At 41.2% G+C, this 7,865-nt stretch overlaps 1 non-coding gene across 1 annotated transcript; it reads right to left on the bottom strand.

Annotated features, from left to right (window-relative positions):
- Window positions 1-7,189: 7,189 nt before the first annotated feature.
- On the bottom strand, window positions 7,190-7,263 carry Trnas-cga. Its single transcript has one exon. It is a non-coding gene; the product is annotated as a tRNA-Ser (tRNA).
- Between the last annotated feature and the right edge of the window lie 602 nt (window positions 7,264-7,865).

The raw sequence follows: 7,865 nt of genomic DNA, 5'->3' as shown, positions 1-7,865 counted from the left end.
CTTGAGGACATACATAAGCAGACGAATAGTGTCATTGACTGGCTTAAAATGATAATCGTTATTGCGTTAAATTTGAATATTATGTAATGCTGACTGTGTTCGTAATCTCTTTAATATTCCTCTTGTTAATGCCGAAACAATAGATAAAAATAAATTTGTCGGAATATGCTACTCTTTTCGACAGTAGGCTTTCATTTATCGCCATGGTTCCTGACTCCTTTGCCTTAGTCTTCGAGATTTGCAAAGTTTTATTTCAGTTGTGGGGAGCTGAATGAGACCCCTGTGAGCTGAAGGTTATAAACAGTATGTTCCCAGTCGCATTATTGCTCTTCGCACTAACAGTTTTCAGGCGCTTGTAGAATGGTTTTGGTATCCAAAAATCGCTGAAGACAACCAAACAAATCAGCGTTCGAACATGAATAAACAAAGCGAATAATTTGTAACCGTTGCCCCACAGCGGTAACTTTTAAACGTGAGCTACACTTTTGTAGAACTCTCAATAAACCAAAGTCGACCGTTCGCTTGTCCTACAACTGAACGTGTTCGTTCCATTTATTGTCGCTTTACAGTGTTGTGCTCAGATACTGTATCGACCTGACTGTGTCAAAACGTGTCAGTAACACTTTATCCGAAGTTTAAAGCAGTGTTTTTCTACTCAACTGCATTATTTACGTTACTCCACATTTACGGCAAACTTCCATACATCACACGAAACAGAAATTGTATTCAGGTTATTTTCTATCCTCCTATAGTCACCTAGAAACAACACCCTCCCGTACACTACAGTATCATCAGAAAAGAGTCGCAGATTGCAGTTCACCCTGTACGTCAGGTCTTTTGAGTATAGCGCGAGCAACAGCCGTTTTAGCAAACTTGTCGTGGCATACTCCTGACAGTATTTAAACCGATGATGACTAGTCGTCGAGGACGACGTACTAGGATATACTAGTCAAAAATATTCTACTCACTCACATATGCGAGAGCCTTCTCCGTACGCTCGAACGTTTGAAAACAGGTGTAGAGAGGGGCTGAGTCAAACGATTTCCGGCAATCATGTCATTTGGAATCCGCCTGTCACCCTTCATTCTCGAATCACAAAATATCCCAGTAGAAAAGGGAGAGATGGATTTCGCAAGAGCGATGCTTTCTGCAGCGGTGTTGATTTATGGACAGAAGTTTTTTTCTCCCAAGTAAATTCAGTAGGTTCTAACTTAGAATACGCTGAAGAATTCAGCCGCAAAGCAACATGAAGGCTATTAATCAGTAAAATTGCCGGCCCCCTCTTATACCCTTCTTATATATGGGCGCCACCTGCACTTTCTTGAAATTGCTTGGTAAAAAGTTGTTGACCGTTTCTCTACCTATACATGATTTGAATGGTTTTGGCGCTCCCGCCTTCCAAGATGACAACAGCCGTGTATCACAGGGCCACACGCGCACGTTGCCAGTATGACAGTCACTCAGGCATCCTATCGCATCACGATAGGCTCGTAAATCACTCTGTCTTAATTCCCTATAGAATGTTTTGGATATTTAGATCAGCAGATGAAACATAGCAAAAAATTTACACTAAATTAGGGTTTAATGTCTCGCCGACAACGAGTTCATAAGAAGCGGATGAAATAGAAATTTGTTGGCTCTCTTCCTCGCCAAGTTGCAACTATGATTTCCAGAGACGGAATTATTGTGATGTCTCCTAGTGTAACTAATTTATATCTGGGTGCTTACTAGATGGTAATTGTAGTTCGTCGGTTTGTAGCATTATTTACAGAATAATGAACCTTTATTACGGACTGCCGGACCGTGTGGCCGAGCGGTTCTAGGTGCTTCAGTCTGGAACCGCGTGACCGCTACGGTCGCAGGTTCGAATCCTGCCTCGGACATGGATGTGTGTGATGTCCTTAGGTTAGTTAGCTTTAAGTAGTTCTAAGTTCTAGGGGACTGATGACCTCAGATGTTAAGTCCCATAGTGCTCAGAGCCATCTGAACCATATTTTCTAGGGACTAAAAACTTGCTGTTTTGCATACAGTTTTCTCTGATTTTGCACTGAAGCATCAAAGAAACTGGTACACGTAGGCATACTCAAATACAGAAATATGTAAACAGGCAGAATAGGGTGCTGAGGTCGTCAACGCCTATATCAGATAACAAGCGTCTGGCACAGTTGTTAGATCGGTTACTGCTGCTACAATGGCAGGTTATCAAGATTTAATTTAGTTCGAACGCAGTGTTATAGTCGGCATGAGGTGATCTGTTATATACCTCACGCCTGCCGTCCCTTGGCAGTACATCAGCGCACCTGATGATGGCATCAAGGTCGACTGCCGAAATATTGTGTCCTTTGTACACTCACACCAAGCCGTTCGTCTGAGATTTATTTCGTCATGAAATACGCCTGGAGGAATTGAAGAATCACAAAATGTAATGTATTCTGATTCAAAGTCTGAAGACGAACCCACTGGGATTGAAATCGTGTACTGAAATGAAAGCGATGATTAGTGAGTGAAGACAATATTTGTTTTCCCTTTTGCGAAAATAATGTAGTCACAGTGACAACAAGGACAACATTTAACATCTGTTCCCATTTTTAAACAGCCAGACTAAACCTTAGAGTAACACGTGCAAAGTCTGCAGTATGCCGCTGCCGAAACATCTTCACGTGTGAAGGGTGTCCTTCAGATTTCAGTGAAAAAAATTTGAATTGTTGTCTAGTTATTACACTTTCTGGAAACATAGTACCACATGTGACTTAAATATAAAGAAAGTCAAGCCAAAACAGATAAAAAGAAACACATATTCAAATAATGATCTATTTGAAAAAAAAAATGAATTGAACAGTAGCGGATGAAGAGAATGAATTTTTCTATTAGGAAGCAAGGTCGAGGTAAAGAATCTTATCGAAACTGACTGGAGCAATTGAGGAAAACTTTCTTCAATAAAACTTGAACTATTACTAGATACAGGTCAGGAACTGAAGACACATATGTATGAATGTGAAACGTGAACGATCACAAAGATGGAGTCGAAGAGAGTGAAAACCTCTGGGGTGCGGTGCAATCGTAAAACGACGCAAAGTGAACGGTTAGATAAAGTGTGAAATGGCGAAGTACTAGAAACATTAGGCGAAGAAAGATATCTAGCAAGGACCCTCACTATGAGAAGGGACACGTTAGTGCGACGTCTGCTATGGCATCCCAGAATGGCTAACTTAGTGACTAAAACAGTGATAGCAGACAAATACTGGAAAATGCAAAGCAGAGTATATTGTATAGTGTGTGAAATAACTAAATAATAGGAAATGGTGTCGGATTACATCAAACCACTCTAATCAATGATTATTTAAAATGAAAAGAGCTCCAGAAATAGCTTACTGGTTCGATCAGTGCGCTGACACGCTGGTCCTAAAATAGCATTTCTTCTGCACTGACAACAAAGCATCTCTACGATAAGGCAGTCATTAGTCGTCAGGGAGTGTGTAGGCTGACAAAAATATTACCTATTAATATATCCTACACTATCTTGTGTTCGTAGTAGATATAATCTTGGGAATACATTAATCAAAGTACATTAGATTTTAGTAAATGAAACAGGTATAACTGACACTGATCCTTATGGTGGACGGGTAAGTTATAAGTCAGAAACTAGGTACTGAATAGTGTATTCTCTCATAGCGACAGCCGAGGCTCGACATTTATTGTAAGCCATCTACTACACCTACAGCGGTAAACGAGGGGAGGGGGGGTAAGAGGATGGAAGTTTCTCCTCTTTCCTCTTTTATCCTCAGTATCTTTTATTTAGTCTATTGTCATGGTGTACAGATTCAGACAGTTGTACATATAACGTATCCAATAATACGTTACTGTCATAATATACTATCACTAAACTGAAACATATTCACATGCCTTAATATTAAATACGTTGTCGCATATGACAAGATTAATAATACAGAATCTAAATAAAATTAGTAGCAAATAAGTAAATACCCACAACGAGGTTATTACCGTCCATACAGAGTAATCTCTTGTTACTGTAGCATTTCTTTATCAAATTATTCAAAGAACATTCGTGAAAATTTGAAATATATGGAGATGTCAAAATGTTAAGTTGGCAGTCTGCTGTGAATTAATATTCGACATGAATTTTCTTCGATAGCGCAGCCTATTACGAAAACTTTAATGAGAAAGAGGGACATGGAGCTAACATGGCAGCACGGGTTCTGCAGCACTGAGGTGTTTGAGGAAGCATTGCACAGGGGAGCCAGCGATCATTCTCTAAAATTCTCGACGTCGCGGTTGGGAGAGGTAAACATTTTACATCTGTCGATAGCAGGTTTAGTGAGAGGTAACATATTCCGCTCGGTCGAGGCGCAGTCGTGAGAGGTTCCATGCAACTGTCAGGCGGCGAGGTTGAACTGAGCTATTCACAGGTCTGATTTACTGTGCGCACCATTTCAACAGTCAAAGCTCTTCGTATGCTGCGCCATATATTACAAGCGCCGCCTAACAGCCGTGAATCCACTGGAGACTCGAATGTATTTGCCAGTGCGATGAACACGTCCCTAATAGTGTTTGTGGCTTGTTTGTAACTCGTGAAGTGCGCTATTTAACGTAGTTGGCATCGATGCACTGTTGAGCGCCTCTTAATGCCTATATATTTCCTGACAGAGGCACTGCATAAGTATTTCAGAACACATGGGAAATCCAAAAATTCTATAAGATATAATGCGACACTTTTAAATTAAATACTCTGCAACTGGTGAGACATTCAAACAATAACAAACGTCACGAGTTTGAGGTCATGATACCTACTGATACTTAGACTCACCAACAAAACTCTCATCTCTGTCCTACATTGGCAGCCGTCTTCAAAAACTAACATATCTAAACTCAGGGATCATATCTTTCCGAAAATGCAAATAGAAGAAAAGGCCGAGGAACTCAGTTGGCATAGCATATTCTACAACTCCATAAATAATCAGTCGGATAGAGTCCTTATGAAAAGTTGTACGCACGATTTTTAGCGAAACCAATCTTTAGTAAGGCTCATTGGTTAATCTTGTGTTAACAATTACGACAGGAAAAATATTAGCTGTTAATGAGTTACCATGAGCATAAGGAGGGCGACAGAAATTGAGTGTCCGGGAGGTACAGATATCAATCTTCTACGGTATGTATATATTACACTTCCCAATTCAAGAAACTATCAAAACTAACCATTAACTCGCACCATTAACACCAAATGCAAAATGGCTCGCCACAGTGATGATAAAGGTTCGCACCGTCCGGATCAAAAGCGAGCCCCTTGGGAGTTACGGACCGTGCAGAATGTTCAGCTAGGTATCCACTCTTAAAGAATGTGTATAGATTCATATTGGTGTGACGCGTTGAAGAGGTCTCATAATGTGATATAATGCGAAACAGTCTGTCGTGGAGCTTGTCGTGAAATCGGCCATCATTCAAGGCGTAGCTCCAGGTAGTGCGATAATGTTTTATAGGCACGGAAGAAACAAGCATCAAGAGGGTGAATTTTTCCAGTGCATCCAAGTGGTATAAACAGCGACGTCACACAGTTTGCTGGAAAGTAACATGGTATTTACATGCGGACCAGGAATCAATGAAAAGTAAGTTATTTTGACCAGCTGTTGGCCAAAATCAGTACTCATACCATAGTTGTAGTTCTCTTACGCCCATTTTCCCACTCTTCTTTGCTGTGACATAAAATTTCCAAACTGCCTGTGCCATATCACGCACACGAGAAAGAATCATAGGGTGCAGAGCATCTCCAACTTCTCGCACCACAATAAATAACTTTTCAGATAATTTACCATCCAGATTAACAGTCGGCAAATAGTATACGAATGCGTTGAGGCACGGATGTTAGGTGATATTGTTAAAACTATTTCGGTACCTCTGACTTTTATGGTCTCCTTCATATGCTGTTCCTCTACAAATCCACATTGGTACGAGTTGAAAACAAATTTCTTGCTGAATGATGGGACGAGCTTGTTTATCTCATCTGCACATTTTCTGTTAGATTCTGCAGTTTGCTGACAAACGTCAAGTTGACGCTATGATTGAAATTTCGTTATCTTATGTCTTCCAATTCTGTAGTATTTTTGAAGTTATGCAACCATCCATTGCCTTCCTAGAAATCATTGTAATCTATGGCACGCACAATTTGATGTGCATAAAGTACCACGTCACTATCATGAACATCCTGTATACTGTACGGAGAATCCTTGAAACGCGCAAATGCCAGTTTTTGTAAAAAGTGCGTCTTATTCTCATTCGAACATCCATAGTTTTTCTTATACACTTGACGGTCATATTACCGCGAACTTATTCTAGATTTGTTCGCAATTTTTTGTACTGTGCTACAAATGGTCTTCCATGTACGTAATTATGTTTAGTACCCGCTCCTTAGACAACGACTGTCCTTTTGTACGTGTCACTGGAGACGGGATCTGTCGCTCTCTGTCCAACAAGGATGGTGAACTACATAACTACATGACTCGACACCTGTTTCAGCATCTCTGTCACTTGTTAAGCACGTATCGTCATCATTGAGCTACTCATGTGCATTGTCCGCACAATCGAGGGTATATTACACCACACATTTCAGTGATTCATCTAGCACAAACGCTAATATTTCTTCTGCCACTTTCTTCTCACTTTGCGAAATTCCCGTGGTTCCTTTCTGACGAAATGTCATCTTCGGCAATTTTTATTGATGATATATTGCAATGTTTGCTTTGTTTATTATTGCCATTGCTCTGTCTTGGATCAACACCACTTGCACTGTAGCACTATTGTGAGTTACTCGTCGGCTAAGCAGTTCAGCTACGCTCTGCAGCCTCATCCTGTGCTCACAATTGGATACCACCAGCCGCGCCCCCTGTTGCCTTAGGCAGCCAATATTGTGGTTGCGTGGAAGACAGTACATGAGGGGCCAAAAGCGTTAACACCACTGGCCTTTTTGAGAGCTCGCACTCAAAGGGATTCTTGTCAGTATGAGTAACCTATATCTGAACTTATTTACCGTTGTTTATCTTGTAGATAACAGTAACTAGTATTCATCTTATGCATCTAAATCTTTTCCGACCACAAACGTTTCGTAAGTTTTTCCAGCCATCTTCAGATGTCTACAAAGAAAGAAAATAAAGGAAACTTCCTAGCAGATTAAAACTGTTGGCCGGACCGAGACTCGAACTCGGGACCTTTGCCTTTCGCGGGCAAGTGCTCTACCAACTGAGCTACCCAAGCACGACTCACGCCCTGTCCTCACAGCTTTACTTCTGCCAGTACCTCGCCTCCTACCTTCCAAACCTCACATCAGCTCACACTCCGTTGCAGAGTGAAAATCTCATTCTGGAACATCCACCTGGCTGTGGCTAAGCCATGTCTCTGCAGTATCCTTCCTTTCAGGAGTGCTAGTTCTACAAGGTTCGCAGGAGAGCTTCTCTAAAATTTGGAAAGTAGGAGTCGAGGTACTGGCAGAAGTAAAGCTGTGAGGACGGGGCGTGAGCCGTGCTTGGGTATCTCAGTTGGTTAGGCATCTTCAGGTTATCTTGCCGGCACGGTACCTCAGCGTGTTCGGTCAGACGGTTAGCTGCCCTCTGTAATAAAAAAACTGAGTTAATCGATCAACAACGAACTTAAACGGATGTCTTACGACGTCCGCCCCGAGCAGATGCAACGTACAAAATGAGATATAACAAAAAAAAAAAAAAAAGGTTGGTAGAGCACTTGCCAGCGAAAAGCAAAGGTCCCGAGTTCGAGTCTTGTTCTGACACACAGTTTTAATCTGCTAGGAATTTTCATGTCAGCACACACGCCGCTGCAGAGTGAAAATCTCATTCTGAAAG

This window comes from Schistocerca piceifrons, chromosome 1 (assembly GCF_021461385.2).
Source record: "Schistocerca piceifrons isolate TAMUIC-IGC-003096 chromosome 1, iqSchPice1.1, whole genome shotgun sequence".
In the NCBI taxonomy this organism is placed as follows: domain Eukaryota; kingdom Metazoa; phylum Arthropoda; class Insecta; order Orthoptera; family Acrididae; genus Schistocerca; species Schistocerca piceifrons.
This window is presented reverse-complemented; position numbering and strand designations above follow the sequence as displayed.